Below are 16347 nucleotides of genomic sequence, written 5' to 3'. Positions count from 1 at the left end.
TGAAAGAAATTAAAATATGTAATATACAGAAATCTCAATCTGCCTTATCACACACTTTCTTCTTCTTAATATAGAAGCAAATTATGCCTGCGTGACATATGCAAAAGGTTGAGGAACATAAACCAAGCAAAGCGGCAGTTATGATAAGAAGCAAAGAGTGCAGGCTACTCTATTTCTACATTCATTTGAGCATCCCAATAGCTTTAAGTAATAATTAATTACTTTTATTAGAAAATTGCTTTTTTAAAATTGATAACTGGATGTTGAATAAATGGAGTGCATGTTAAGAATGCAATTATTTTCCTTAACTAATTCCATTAAGTGGAAATAACTATGCACATATGTCCTTTTAGAGTGACATCTTCAGACTTTACTTGCTAAAATCATTGGTTTAAACAATTTATCCTTAGTTTTAAATGCTCCCAGTACCCTACAGTGGCTTAGGATCCCAGTGTAAGAATTGGGAGTATTTCTTGTGGTGCCTGCTCTGCTCACCGATACCTAACCTGAGCTCAGGTGCTGGCAGGGTCTTCTGACCAATTCATATCGCCCAAGACCATCTGAAGTCCTCACTTAAGCACATTTATATAATAAGCCAGTATATTTTACCAACTGGTGTTTGACCAAGTAATTTGAGTTTTCACTGCAGCACAGATTTCAGGGAGACTCCTAATCTTGACACCAAGACCCTGATAAAAAAAAAAAAAAAAAAAAAAAAAAAATGTATTGCTGTCCTCAGCATGTTGTTCCAGTAGCTAATCAGGCACACTGATAAAAACATCCATCACATTTCTGAAGTGGGTTTGTTTGATTTCAGGTTCTAGTCACTCGCACTTCTCATCCCTTTCCACTAGATTAAAGAGTAATGGTGGAGAAGTAACTTTGACTGGTAATCACACCCTCTCTCATCTTGCTGTATTAAACGCAAAGAGCTTTTGGAGAGATTTTTGTCCAAAATCAACCTGATCTTGCAGCTCTTTCCCATAACCACTTTGGGTTTTGTTCACCTTGTTTACAACATGGACAACAGTACTGCAGTGTTCAGCAGTCAAAATCTGCCCTTATTAATATAGATTTCACATGAAAAGTCTTAATTTTCACTTATAGCTAAATGTCTTGTCTAATCAAATACATTTGTGATTTTCCACAGTGCCTTAGAAAACAATACTTGTGAAACCTTGAAGTGCGTACAAATATTAAGATTTGTCTTAGTTGTTTCCTCTTGATTATAAACAAACATTTTTATGTTGTCAACGTTACAACCAATTTAATTTCCTTTCCTGTGGACAGTTCATCTTTGCTTATCGTAACAAGGAAGTCTAAAAATTCCCTTCTGCTCTTTCTTTGCCACGTTAGAAAATGTTCAGCTTTTGCATTTAGACTAGAGATGACATTAATTATATTTTACTAGTGAATGCAGATAATTCCCACTATATTGCATGGGAACTGAAATCCCTCCCAGTAAATGTGTGTTTCTACACTGGAAATACAGACCCTAGAATATTTTTCCCTAGCTGTTATGCAGGTACTTCTTGCAGTATGATTGGAAATGCAGAGCAACCATTAAGAGTATGTGAAATATAAATTGAGAAGAAGCAATAATAGACCCTTTACAAAATTTGCAATGAAAATTAACATTTGGAAGCTTCTTATGGAGACTATCAACAGTGTGTATGAGTTAATTAGTGAAGAGTCTGGCTGAGAGACACAGATGTCCAGTCCCCCCAGTAGTTTTACTCCTCAGTGCAGGTTCGGTTACCTGCTGTACTAAACTTGCACTAGTTATAAGCTTTCAGTTGGTATTCTCATAACCACTGCCAACAAAGCTGACACCCTTTCAGTACCAAAAGCAGGGAGAAAAGAGGAGCAAACACAGGCAGATGATTGCTAGAGTCACCCTGGCTCTGCACTGGATTTTTCTAACAGCTACAGGAATGCAAACACAGAGCAGGGAGCAACCAGACCCGCTTTGTTATCAGCAAATGCAATGGGTCAAATTCTGTGGAATGTCAGACACATCTTAAAATTACCCTCCAGACTGTAATTAAAGTTGTTCTGTTTCTTACCCCAATATATCTAATGGTCAGACCCCAAATTTCAAAACAAACTATCCAAATCATGAAGACACACCCTTAATAAGTACATTAGTAAGTGCACATAATAGCTAGAGGGTTAATTTAAATGCAAAAGAGGAAGAAATTGTAAATGATGCTTTGGTAAGATCTTTTAAATCTTTCCTTTTTAAAAAGTCCTTCCAGAGAGGCAGAAAATTGATTCTTAACACTAACTGGAAGCTGTCCTGGCGTATTACAGGAATTGTACAAATAGCTGCTGTGTAAATATTCAACATATGCTTAAGAACAACAAGCAAGACTGCCAAATGTATTAACAAACCTCGGGTGCAATAATACACTGTGTGGTGAGATTAATGACCTGGGACACAATAATATCTTCCCAAGGAAGTGAAGAAGCACTGAAGTATGAATGCAAAAGAATCGTAGCATTTGCATAAACCCTGCTCAGGCTCTAAATCATCCTGGGTCAAGGTTTCAGCAGTTTGCAAGAACCTACAGATGCAGATCGTCTAGTTATTTCTCCTTTCATCTCAGCAAGGTCAGACCTCAGTGAGCCCTTCATTTAAGGTTTGCTGAACCATTCTTGAAACGATTGCAAAATATGTAAACAAGTTCAACAAAAAATGCTTATCCAGAAGAAATTGTAGCTACTGTTTAAAACTTGATTCTTGTCTCCATAATATAATCCTTAAATCTGTGTTCTTATGGCTGGGAAAATTAAAGCCACAAGTATATACACTGAATTTAGTTGTAAATGTTCTTTGTAAAGTTACTGTAACATTCATGCTAGGAGATGGCAACTCAGAAACCATCTGTGAATGGCTAGAGATAAGTGTAGATCCAAAAGTTTATGGCTCACATTAAGTCTACTAATAATATATGCAAGTACTTGTCATATCGTACTTTATGGCAAAGCAGCTGGCTTTAGCAACAAAACTCAAAAACTTGAATGATGTAGCCAGAACCAAAGAAAGACATGGGAACTTCTGCATTTTCTGCCCTAGTAGGTTATTTTGTGAAAAGCGCCATATAAGATTCAAATGATGCATAGGAACCACATGCATCACAAATTACTCAGGACATGCAGAAATTTAATGTTGTTTATAGCACATGGATTATTAATTCCTCTATAATACCTCTTAGAGCGGTCACAGTTTGGTGTTCTCAAGCAATAACAACCAATATTAAGCAGATCCCATTGTAGACACAGCCAGTCCATACCAGCTGCCCAGGGAGAGCACTGCTACCAGTAGAACATTAATTCTTTGAAAAAAAATTTTTTTTCAGCTAAAACAAATCACAAAGTTACAAAATCATGAGAAACAGTGGTGCATATAACTAGATATAGCATACTTCTATGCTGATAGAAGAGAACCAGAAAGAATATAAATCCCTTGACCAAAATTAGCCAGAGGTCGGGATGAATGAAAGAGGTTTCTTATGTACTTTATCCTGGAGCTATTTCTGTTCACAATCTTCAGCTGAAGTCACTCTGCATCTCTTAACTCCTTGGCCTTTCAACTTTTTGTGGAGAGGCTTGGGACTATAAATAGTTACAGTAGAGTTAATATTGTGCTTTTTACAGTGGCGGAAGGATCCATTTGAAGGGCTGGTCCTGAAAATTACCCTGTTTAAATAGTATCTCAATGAAGCCACACAACTAGGGACAGATGAAACTAGAGCACCCATTCCTCCCAAGACACCTCAGTTTAGAGAAAAACTGATTTTACCTTTCTTTAACTAGCTCAACACTGAATAGTGAGCTGGTCAGTTGAAGACACATCCAGTTAGGAAATAACTGGTATAACACGGTGGGCTGTACCTGGTATTTTTATTAGCTCAGGTTTAAGTAGGCAGCAGATGCCCCTTGTGCATCAAATCCTGATTGTGCTGGACAAGCTGCTGCCCAGAGCAGCTCTGCATTTCCAGCCTGGCACCCCTAGGCACTCCCAGACAGCCCCACATCTCCCTCCAGGCTCTACTGCTCTAGATGCACAGAGCAGCCTGAGCACATACATTTGTGGGGAGGGAAACGTGGATTTACCAGGTACACCACACTTGAAATCCATCAGAGGAGGACTCCTAGGCTTTTCCAGCTGCCCATGATCATTATCTGCAGTGATTATGGCAGAGAGAAAGGCAGTTACCAAAAGTGATCAGGGTCCAGCTCTAATTATGCAACATCTATGCTGTAGGGACTACAAGGAAAAATTTCCCCTTTATTTTCTGGCATATTTTCATGCTGTTCCTGTCAGCCTGCTTCTTTGGATTGAGATCCTTGTTTTCATTCCATCACTGCTAGTGAAAATGGATATAGAATAAAACCATTAATCCAAATATTTCCCTAAATAACAAGAAAATTCAAGTCTGGATTGAAACTTGCTACCTCAGGCCCTTTATTAAATGCAAATTGTTCTTGTTTAAAGTAGTATACTCAAGACAGATTCCCAGACATACTACTGACTTGATCAAGTCTCCTGCTGAACAGAGCTATAAATATTACTATAAATATTCATGAAGTTCATGTAAATAACATCTCCCACAGTGCTGCTGCTGCTACACAGGTAGAGTATGTAAGAAAATTAATAAATAAATAAATTGCTTAGGGAGGTAGTCCACTTCTCTATTACAGGGAAAGAAGAGAGCCATGGAGAAATACAAGGAGTACCTAGGAGGGAGGGAAAGCCCGCGTCACCAGGAAGGTCAAAACCCTCATGTGGATAAAGCAGCTTGGTTCTGTACAGCATATATGGCTTAGTTTCCAGAAGCAAAACATTGCCCCATTGCCCATAGCAGGAGCCTGATTTGGACGCTGCTTCACATGACTAATTTAATGCCAGAAACCACCTTGCAAGCAGTGAATGATTTGTTTTGCAGTGGTACCTATGCGGTTGTATAAATCAGAGGGATCTCCATCCACAAATCAGGGTGCTGGCTCAGCAGAGGAAGGCTGGGACTGGCAGAATGCAGCATCAACTGAGCCGGTGTTCAATCTACGCAGTGCCGTGTTGCCGTGGGGAGAGGACAAGGTAGCTCTTAGCTACTGCCTCAGCTCTGCCTAAAAATGAGACACCCCTGTCTCTTTCCTTCTCTATCAAAAACACCTCCCTAAACACGCCCCTTGAAAGTAATTTTATGCACAGACACAAATTTGGGTAGATGGTCAAGAAAACCTCACCCTTTCCAATCCAGCTGGTCCCTTATGTTGCCCCATGATGATGCCAAGGTCAGAGAGGGCAACAAACTTCTGCCCCAAGCTGTGTTACCTCAGCTGCTCCATGACAGGATGGTGTTAGCAGGCAGCTGGCAGAGTCCCAGGGTTATCTCATGAAATCGTAATGAGGCTGCAGATCAAGGAAGTCGTGTAACTCAGTGACAAGAAAGTTAATGCAGAGTGAAGGATGCCTAGAGGTTTTCCAGAACACTGAATTCAGCACAATTAAGACTCTAAAAGGGAAGATACGGGGCAGACAGCTCTTACTCCATCTCCTATTCTTCGAGCAAACAACTGCTGCTGGGAAGTTTTTCATATCATCTTTCTGATCTACTCCATAACCAAGGAGCAACATCCCACATGCCTCCAACCCAGATACTGCTCAAGATGTCACCAAAGTCACACTGTACCTGCCAGCAAGACTTTTGCCACATGACTGAGGCAGTTCCTGGGTTATTAATGCTGTGATTTTTATCTTTTATTTGTAATTGTACTTTGTCCCATTTTATAGGGCTCAGGATGAGATAATAAGGTCTCTCCAGGAAAGGAGAAAGAGGGAATTTGAAGAGAAAGCCTCATTAATAGCTCACACTGATAAAAGTTCTCTGAACCACTCTCCCCAAGGGAGAGTAATGGCTAGAAAAACTTCACTCTTCCTTGTTTTATTTTTCTATCAGAAAAGTTTGAAGCTAAAAAGAAATCTCAGTAGTAGAGGGAAGAATGTTTGGGGTGATTTTTTTTAATAATTAGAAGGTTTGCTTTTGTTTATAAATAAATAAATAAATATGATTAAAAGTTGCCTTTCTTATTTACATTCTAGTTTTGCTCTGCAGGGCAGCAAGTCTTTAAATCCAGAGTTCTTCTGATCCTCCTTGCACATGACAAGTTTCCTTAGTGATCAACAGGCAGAATATATATCTATGAGTGACTTGCAAACATTGCGCTATACCTCATTAGTGAGCTGCACTGTTTTTTCATTTTCAAATTACCTTCTAAATATTCAGGAGCATGATGTAGAATAGGACTTACCTACATGCCTCCTTATTCACATCACTGAGGTGTCTTATTTTGGGACTTTGGAAATGTGTATATAAGCAGGAAAGAAATGAATAATTGGCATGATGATTGCCCAGAAATCAGAATCTAGGCTCACGAATGATAGCTGAGATACACACAAAGCTTAAATGTCGGCACAGTGCAGGAGAACAAGTAGCAACAACCACAGATCATTTGTACAGACTCAGTGTTGATTCTGTTTTCTGCAGCTTCATGGCCAGGATACCCCTGTGGGAAAATGGACTAAGGAAACAGACTCTGCTTGACTAGAAAATCTTTGGGTCCTGTTTTTCTCACACAAGGAGGAAAAAAAAAGAAAAATTCCTTGACACAGGACTGTGTTGTTACTCCTTGCACAGTGGGGATACAGCTTGCAAGGGGAGTGCTCTGGTACTGGCAAACTTGGCATGAGCTCTTCATCCCTGAGGGAATGCCACCTGCAGGCAATCCTGCAGCTTCCTCCATGCATATGGAAGCTTCCCTTTGGCTGTGGGGATCCTCAGCAAGAGGACAAGACTCTCTACCCACAGCTCTAGTGCAGTGGACTGGCACAGGATCAGAGAAGCTTGCATTTGGTATGAGTCTTCTTCCACATTTTTAATTTGTGGAGATGCTGCTTTTATTCTTCTCCTTACTGTGAATGGGGGGATGGTTTCAGCTACCCCCTATGCCATGATATAGAGTCATAACACAGACTCTGCTACTGCTATCTATTAGCAGAAATGATCTATTTCCTGGAATTTGGAAAGAGCAAGCATAGGTGGCAGACAGAACTAATTTTTGAAACATCCTTTTCTTTGTCTTAATCAGAGCTGCAAATGTGGCTGTGCTTGATTATCTACAACTCAGACACCTTCACATCTGAGCAGCTGGAGCAGCAGTCAGTCTGGCAAAGGCGATTTTTCCCCTCTTCTGCTCAGCTCTATCTCCCCACAAACCTGTCAGATGAACCTGTCTTCACACTTTTGCAATAGCACAAGGGTACTTAGCTGGATGTTCTTGAGACCTCTTGCCAAAAACTGCCAAACACATTTTTTATCTCCCTAAATATATTTTTTGAGTGAAAAGTAGGCATTTCTTTCAGGGATAGAGGCTCTATGTCATATGAGGGATTAATACTGTACTAGTCTAGAAATTAAGATAGGTGTTTCAAAGGAGAAGTGAAAATATTTGTAAAAGCCGGGGTGAATCTCACTACTAAATTGTAACTAGATGAAGTACAGGTATTTAAAGTGTCTTTAATTCAGAAAGTAAATCAAAGAAAAAAAAATCTAGAAAGAGCACTAGAAGAACTACTGTAGGAGAATTACCTGAAAGTACTGATGACATTCATCCCAAGTTGTAACAGTTATGTCAGGAATAAAAAGAAATCAGACTCTTCAAGATACGATGATCTGATATAACCCTGAAAAAAAAGTGTCAGGACAGAAATGCAGCAATGACAGAAAATTGCAGTGCTGTTAGCTCTGCACAGCTCTGCAGTTGGTAATTTATTCTAGTATTACATATATAAAATGGACTATGTAAAAGCTAAAAATGCTGGCTATATGCATAATGTGCCTATAACAAGCGACAATCAAATAACTGCATGAAAGAGAGTGTGAATAATTGCAGATTTAGATGGCAATACCTGACTGTGCTAAACACATGTATTCTTTTAACAGCATGACATAACACATCTGTAGGCACCCTACCCATACTTATGTCCTCAGCTGCAGATTTGAAGCATATACTGAAAAAAACTTTGATCCAGATTCTCTTCCTACAATGCTTCCTAACTTTCTTCACATATTGAAGAATATGTCACATTTGGTAAGAGTTACTGGAATGGAATTGAGTACTTTTCAGCATAAAACCACTGGTAGTTGCTGGAGTGACTTGATGAAAGCTTTCTTGATTTTAAGGTTGGGGGCATTTTTGTAAGAAATATCTGTTCTGAAAAATCATTACTCCATGTTTGTCTTTCATCGAAAAGATCTAAACAGAGAGTACTGGTCTTGCCATTCTAATAAACATGTAACATTTCACAGCTTAACACGTTCTCTTGCAAGGGATGCTGGTGAATTCAATCCACTACTTTACTGACCTCTAAAGAGCCTCACCTAGAAATACAGTTTTGCCTTAAATTCATGGAATCATGAAAGATGGGGCAAGAAAGGATTTTAAAAGGTTGTCGAGTCTATTCCTCTGTCTCAAGACACAGTCAAGACTACTATGTCATTCCTTGAAAGTCTTTCCTTTAACATTCAGGTTAAGTGAGAAAAAGAACAGTGAAAAATTACCCAGGGAAAAACTAGAGACAAGACAGCAGCAGTGAACGGACAGGCTGTCAGAGAAAGAAGGGGAGACATATGCAAGTAAATAATCCAGTAGTAAATAAAAATTGAGTCCATTGCCTTGACAATCCTGTAGTATAGAAACCATTCACTCCCCCCTCACAGCTGATGTTTTTCTTGTCATAACAAATACAAAGTCTATCAAAACTAAGTTGCCTTTGCCAAGATGTTTACAGTATGTCAATATGCCAGGCAGGGGAGTGACTATCACTGGTACTATATTAACAAGGGAGACCAAGTTTTGGAGGCATAACAACTTTTCTTTAAAATCTTTAGTTGCATAGAATCATGGAATTGTTTGGGTTGGAAGGGACCTTCCAAGTTCCAGTCCAACCCTCGTACCATGGGTAGGGACATCTTTCATTAGATCAGGTTGCTCAGAGTCCTGTCCAACCTGACTTTGAACAGTTTCAGTGATGGGGCATCCACAGTTCCTCTAAGCAACTTGTTTTATTCAAAGTTCAGTTTGAGCTATTAGTAAGGTCGCTTTCAGTGAGGAACCTTCAATGGCAGAAATATGCTAAAAATGCTGCCATGAACAAGACCCAGGTAGAAGTTGAATAGACTTCTGGTTGTATTGCTTTATTAGAATTTAGCCAGCTGTGTGCACCTGCTGGGTCATCTGGCCCTCAGTGCTAAAGTTAAATCTCAGTGTAGCTCAGCACTCAAATACGTAATTAGCTTTAAACATCTAACACTTCAAATGTAGTTACAATAATCACACCTAGTTCCTGAATAAATCAATCAAACGTACTATTCCTTTTAAATTTTCTATGTACAAAGAAATTGTAGCTATTAGCCCAGAGGGAATAATCCCAGTAAATCCATCAATCTGAATGTAAGAAGGAGGGATAAAACATCTTATATGAAAGACACATCAGCAATATCACTCCTGAGTTGAACTGAAGAGCTTTCTCACTAATGTCAGTCTAAGATAATACTACACACAATAGTCAGAGCCATCATTCTTTTCAAGCATTACTCTTTAAAAAAGTCAAAGAACACAAAACAGTTAAGTGTAATGATGCCACCTTCACATGGGGGGGAAAATATGGAGGTCTTCCCTTCTGAATGGCTAGTATCCCTAAGTAGAAACTAAAACAAAGAAGAAACTCAGCAGTGAATTACATTTTACTTAAGAATAACAGTTACTCAGGGTGCACATGAGACTTCCAGGAGAACGGGCTAACATGGGATGGCAAATGATCAAACTGGCCTGTGGTCTGCTACATTGCTTCTCCCTTTGCTGAACAGTATGGGTAAGGCTTAAAACTGAATCATTGTTAGGTTTCTTTGTTTATTATTGGGTTTGTTGCTTTTGTTTGGTTTTTTGATTATTTTTTTGGGGTGTGTTTCTTCTTCAGCTGTTGAGGATAGCATGCATTTGTCTTTATGTACCTGAGCAGAGAGGAATTGCTCTCCCTGGCTCTACTGCCCTGTACTTTAAAAGGCAGTTTCTTCCAACTTCTTTAAGCATTGGGCTCATTTCTTTCCTCTGCTTTCTGATGCAGGAAAATTTGTATTGAACACCATGTTCTTCTACCCAGGCAAGTTCTCCTGGCTGCACCACTGTTTTGGGGCCAGCAGAAGACCAGAAGGACTCATTAGCCAGATACCCAGTGGTGCTCTTTGCTGTGTGCCCTGGTCCTCAGGTGCACACCCTGTTTGTGTGGGAGACAGGACCCCTTGTATGCTGGCAGGGAGGTTGTGGCAACACACTTCAGTGACTTCTGGGTCTGAAGGCTGTATGGGATTTACGTGAAGGTGGGCTTATCTCAAGGCTGACAATCACCTAAGGAACCAGGTAAACACACGTACCTCTTAGTGCAGACGTTATTGCTGTGAGGTTCAGAATCTTCTTTCACACTGATTAGTATTGGTTATACACAGAGTCCCATAGGAATCAGTAAGTACTCAGCAGTGTACCAGCATAGAGTACGTACTCTGGACTGGGCCTTTAGGTGTCTTGTTTTTATCTCATTCCTCCAAGAAAAGCCAATCCCATTCATTCTTACCACCAGCAAGAGACTACAGATTTGCAGTCTGTGATGCTTTGTACGTTCAGTGCTAAAAATCTCCTGCTAAGAAGAGAAAATATGTAATAGGATTTGAGTGGTTTAATCTGTTTCAGAGAAGCTCTTATCTTTTATGACTATGGACATTGTCAGCAGGAAAAAGCCAAGATAGGAGGAGGCTTATAAATCAGCGTATAATATTCTGTAGGCTCATGCAAGGAAGAGGAAGGTACACTGAAACAAACAACTGGAGATACTTCCTCATTCTCCATCACACCTGAAAAGAGGTGCAAATGCAAAGCTATCTGCTTCATAACACCCACCTCTTCAGGGCAATGTAGGCATTGCTGGTTACAGCTTTCCCTGTGAAAGAGCAGCTACTGAAGTCTCCAAGCACAGCACTGACTTTGCAGGACTTCAAAGGCATCCCTCACTAAGATAAAGACTTGCATCATTCCCCCAACAGAGTCTCTGCTTTCCTGAAACTGTGAGCATACTATTTCAGGGGAGTAACAGGGTCAGTTAGCTATGAAGGGAAAGAATAAAGGCAAAAGAACATTGCTGAGCATTTTGAGAAAAACCTCTGAGCAGAACAGCTCATGAAGTGTTTATGCAGCCAACACCAATTATTTCATAACTGATTTCTGGCCATAGTAGATATCAAACCTACACAATAAGATGTCTGCAAACATTATATCATCTCCTTTCCTCACATCATTTACCCTGTTCTCTGCACCTTATCACAGAAAGAGTAAGAAAGGTAAGCTTTTCTGTCCCAGCCAGTTTCTTATTTCATAAGGTTGGCAGGGGTAATACAGGTCGGAAATACACAAATCCCTTGGCCAAAAATGTTTGCACCAGATCTGACAAAGGTATTGTTGGTATGAGAAGTCCAGCTCTCTGATCTGTATATTAACAGTCGTCTTCTGCAAGTATAAAGGACTTTCCGGCTTTTACCAGAGACTGACAGAGTTCAGCATATCTCATTTACTACCTTGTCTTTAGTATTGGGGCTAAGATGATGTTACAACACAATTATTCACAATTAAGTTAATTATTAGATTCATTTGATAATGACAGTGTTGTTATTGTAGCAAGATCTTCTAGTTTGACATGGGCCAGGTTATGCTGCCTTTTTTCATTCTTTAGTATCATTATATCATCAAATGGGACTTTTACCAAGGAAAGTATACATCAATGTAGGTGTATCAGAATCTACTTGAGCATTTTATTACAAATACACGAAGTAGTTCATGGCAGGGTTTATAGTCCCAACTTGGTGCTTGAATTTCATGTCCTATTTTCCCCTTGTATTTATAAAAGTGTTTTCTTTCATTAGTTGTTTTGAGGCATGGATGAAAATAAAAATATATCATACAGTAAATGTGATTTCTGAATACAGGACATTTGCAACTGTCCTTCCCTGTTCTTCTGTGACACAACTTCTATTGTGTTAACCCTCTGAAAAATCCACTTTTTTTTTTTTTTTTTAATTCAGTCTTTAGTTCTAGAATACATTGCTTCAGTGACTGATTTGTGGTTAACACAAATTTTTTTATGCTGCTAAGATAAAATTCTCTGCATTTATACTGCACAGAAAAGAAGCTGACATATCTTTTGGATAACTGTCCTAATTGTTTGCACACTTTAGTTCAAAGGACTAAGTCCACACTCCATAGTTAGCTGAAGGATGTTGTATCACTTACTTTTCCTTATCCTCTATTCTATTCCCTTTTCCCGGTACCAATCACTAGGAGTAATGGCTCACTAGCATTATGTCAGTTAAAATTAAAAGGTTGATCACCTGGATGTGCCCCTTTCTACAGAAATATGCAGAGCTCAGCCTCTTACAAAACCAGAAAGAACATTCATTTTAACACTGCAGAAAGAAGTGGTAGATCTATTAATCTGTGATTTTGAAATAGCTATTTTTGAAACTTTATACTGGTTTCCATACATAAAATAACACACAGGACTGAAGGACATTCATCTTGGAGCAAAATTCTTACGTGACAGGTGGATTAGGAGTTTGGACTGCCAGTAATCCAATAGCATTTGGGATTTAAAGGGATTTTATTCCTTTCAGAGTGAAAGCTTATAAACAGAGACACATACAAGATCAAAAAATAATTCTGCCAGTGAAAACCTTTTGCTCTGAAAGGTCATCCCATTACAGCACCCAGGAACTGGGGTTGGCTGCTAAAGGAAGGATATATGGGAGCAATCCTTCCTTCTGCATAGCAAGAGAAGTGCATTGCTGTTCCAGAATGGATTCTGTAACCTCATAGCTCTGCAGGTTTTATCACCTATTTTGAATGGATTAAATGGTCCTGTTCTTTTCTAATCCACCAATTCTCTTGTTTTCCTGCCTAAAAAGCTGCAAGCTCCATGACAGAATCCAACCCAAAAGTCAACTATTCTGTTGTTTCAAACTACCCCCCAGATCCTTGGAGTTCAAGCATGAGATCTACTACCTAGCTACACAACAAATATTTTCTTGTACCAGTGATCACCAGGCAACTCTTCTTCCTTTCCTGTTATCACAGTGACAGTCCTGACCCTTCATTTGACATGGAAATGTAGACCATTAACCTTTGCATACCCTGGAGGAAAATACTGGGGAACAGGGTACTTCTGAGCTTGACCTAACATTGTGGTTACGAGATTGCCAACTCTGGGGCCACGAAATGTCTTGACATTAGCCAATTCCCCTGAATTCCAAATTAAAAGAAAAGCAAGTGAAATGTATATGCAACACCCAAAAGTTTGTGGAGGCACAGCGGACAAGCGAAACAAAACCACATTAGTCTCCTGTCCCAAAGAGTTTCATTTCATACTCTATAACCAGTTAACAGGCTTTCCCAGTGCTCATCTTCCCATTGTTCAGTTGAGATATGCATTTCTGTGTCCTTGGACTGCAGTCAGTGAGAAACACCATGTCACAGGTAACTTGCTCTCATTTCATACCCTTTACTCAGTGTTTGCAGATGACCCACTGTTCATCACACCAGGCAGGAAGGGGAGGCTCTTCCCTCCTCACTCCTTTCTCCTTTGAAGGTGTTAGGGCCTCTTCAGCTTTTTCACACAGATGTCATTGCAATACCAAGTGTAATGCCTACCTACATCCCAAGTATATGTTTAAGCATGACCACCCTTCCCACCAAGTTGACAATGTATCTGAGCAGATTTTTGGGTGACCAGCATATAAGCAGCTCCCAACCATATAACTACATCTTTGGAAATAGTGTCAGGGGAAGCAAAGAGGTGAGTAGGTGCTAACACCAATTTAAATAGTACAGATAGTCTGTGAAACCACAACGCTGACATGAAGCCTCCTTGAATATCAAACCATGATAATTTCTTGTGTACAAGCAGTATAAATGTACTTTGCATGCATATGTAGATAGAATTAATGCATGCAACTCACTGCAGACCTTTGATTAAGATCAAAACAACAACCAATTAATTTGGATCAGAATGAGTGAACTCACATTCCAATCTTGTTTTGAAGGGATACCTTGACACCAGTTTAACGGGCCATTAATTAATTTCTTGTAGTCTTTACAGAGCAAAACTCCCAATGGTGTCCCTAATGTGAGCTAAGATGATTGCTAGAGCAATCTCTTTCTCCTAAATGAACTGCAAAGTCCATTACTATAAAGGGGAAAGTACACAGCACTAAATCACAAGTCTAGTTGATTAACTTTTCATTTTATGCTAGATAAATTTCTTATCCATGATGTGTAAGAGAGAACACCACTAAATTTCAAACTTCAGTTGACCCATCTGAGATAAGGAGATCATCTCATTTGACACCAATTAGTATGTAAAAGACTCCACAGTGCTGAGAATCAGACTACTGGAGAGTTTTACAGACATCTCAGCTTACTGTGCATTTGTGTACATTCATCTTCAAATTCAGGCCCAAGTCATTCTCTACAGATGACTTATCCTGCTTTGATCTACAGCTCACTGCTCTGGGAGGAATCTACAAAGTCAGGGTGGTTGGCTGGGGTACAGCAGAGATGCTAAGTCAAACTGTGCAGCCTTTTGTCAGCAAAAACTCACAAGAGTGTCAGAGAATTGAGTGGCCATAAATTCACAAGACAGTGGCAAAGACATAAGAGGAAATACTGTTATATTTCCAGTGCTGTTATTATCATTACCTTTTATGCTTTATGAGAAAACTAGAACTTTGCCTTCTGTATTATACCTGGGAACACACAATGCCACAGTAAGAAAAATCACTGCCCCAAATATCTCCTAGTTTAAAATAAGGAAAGTGGGAGAAGGACACAAGCTCTCCAGAAAAGGACATTGGGACCATAGGGACCACAGGTAATAGCAAGAGATGGTTTCAGCACATATACTGCTATAGATTTTAATAACACACACACAGAGATTAAGCACAGGAATTATATGAATTATGATCCCTCCACATTTTCCTATTAAAATTAAATATGGAACTGAGATTGCTTTCAAGATGGCCTGGGTTGCTCCTTCTGTGGCCAGACACAGAACATTGGGAGAAAACACAAAAGTTCCTTATAGAAGGAAAAGAATGTTGGCACATGAAAATAAGTCCTTGAAGCAGGATATAAACCTTCTGTCCAATTTCCCAAGCAAGACAATCACAACCTGTATTGAAACTCTGTTTTGAGCTCCTGGGATTCAAAGATGCTTAACCCCAATCTTGGGGATTGGGTCAGAGTTTTGCTTTAGTTTCTCATTTCCAGGTGGAAGATATCAGTAACTTCGCCAGATAAACACTCTTGGTGTTCTTCCCTCCTGTTGGAATTATGGTAATAAACAAACATTGAATTAATTGTTTCAGTATTTCTCTGCAATAGGTTTCTATAGATGCTTGTTTCTTCAGAGGAAAGCATCTCTTGCCCAGGTTGTCACGAGACACAAATTTTGCTCTGCTGTTCTAATATGCTCAAGCACAGTCTGAATCACCAAGAATGTATTTTTACCACTGAAAATCTTTAGCAACTGCCAAAGCTTGTTTCAGTAGAATGTACTCACAAGGAACTCAAACATCCAGCCTGTGAAAAAAGCCTGAACTAATACAATATGTGTTGTGTTTGTAAGGGTAAGAGGAATGCAAACTATGACAGTTTACTTAACAGTTTAGAAAATTAGGTTCTGTTTTATTCCATGTAGTAACGGTTGCAGAAGTGGATGTATCTTAACTAGTGGAATAACTGACTGTGAGGACACAGCTTAGTTCCACAGTAGAAGCAGAGTTATGATCACTGTCCTGCCTTTACCTCAAACACATTATTACCTGCACTAAAACAAGACAGCACAAGTGAGAACCTGACCTTCTATAGCTGCTGGGCACTCAGCACACCTCACCGTGTGCCTCCTGAACAGGGATGCCAAATTCTCTAAAGCTTCAATTCCACCCTATGCAGGCCCAGGGAATAATTGACTACTTTTACTTTCATGTGAAGGAACCAACTAGCTATGTCACAGAGCTGCCAGAGTGCTGCCTGAGGGACCACCATGCAATAAAAAAAAAAAAAAAAAGAAATCAAGTTGCATGCTGTCAGAGAGAAACGAGCAGTGACTTACAGGCACAGCTTTACTATTAGGAAGTGAAGTCATCATAAATAGTTAAAAGTCCATGACAGTTGTGATGTTTT

This window comes from Tyto alba, unplaced genomic scaffold (assembly GCF_018691265.1).
Source record: "Tyto alba isolate M040663 unplaced genomic scaffold, T.alba_DEE_v4.0 Super-Scaffold_17, whole genome shotgun sequence".
In the NCBI taxonomy this organism is placed as follows: domain Eukaryota; kingdom Metazoa; phylum Chordata; class Aves; order Strigiformes; family Tytonidae; genus Tyto; species Tyto alba.
Note: the sequence above shows the minus strand (reverse complement) of the source record.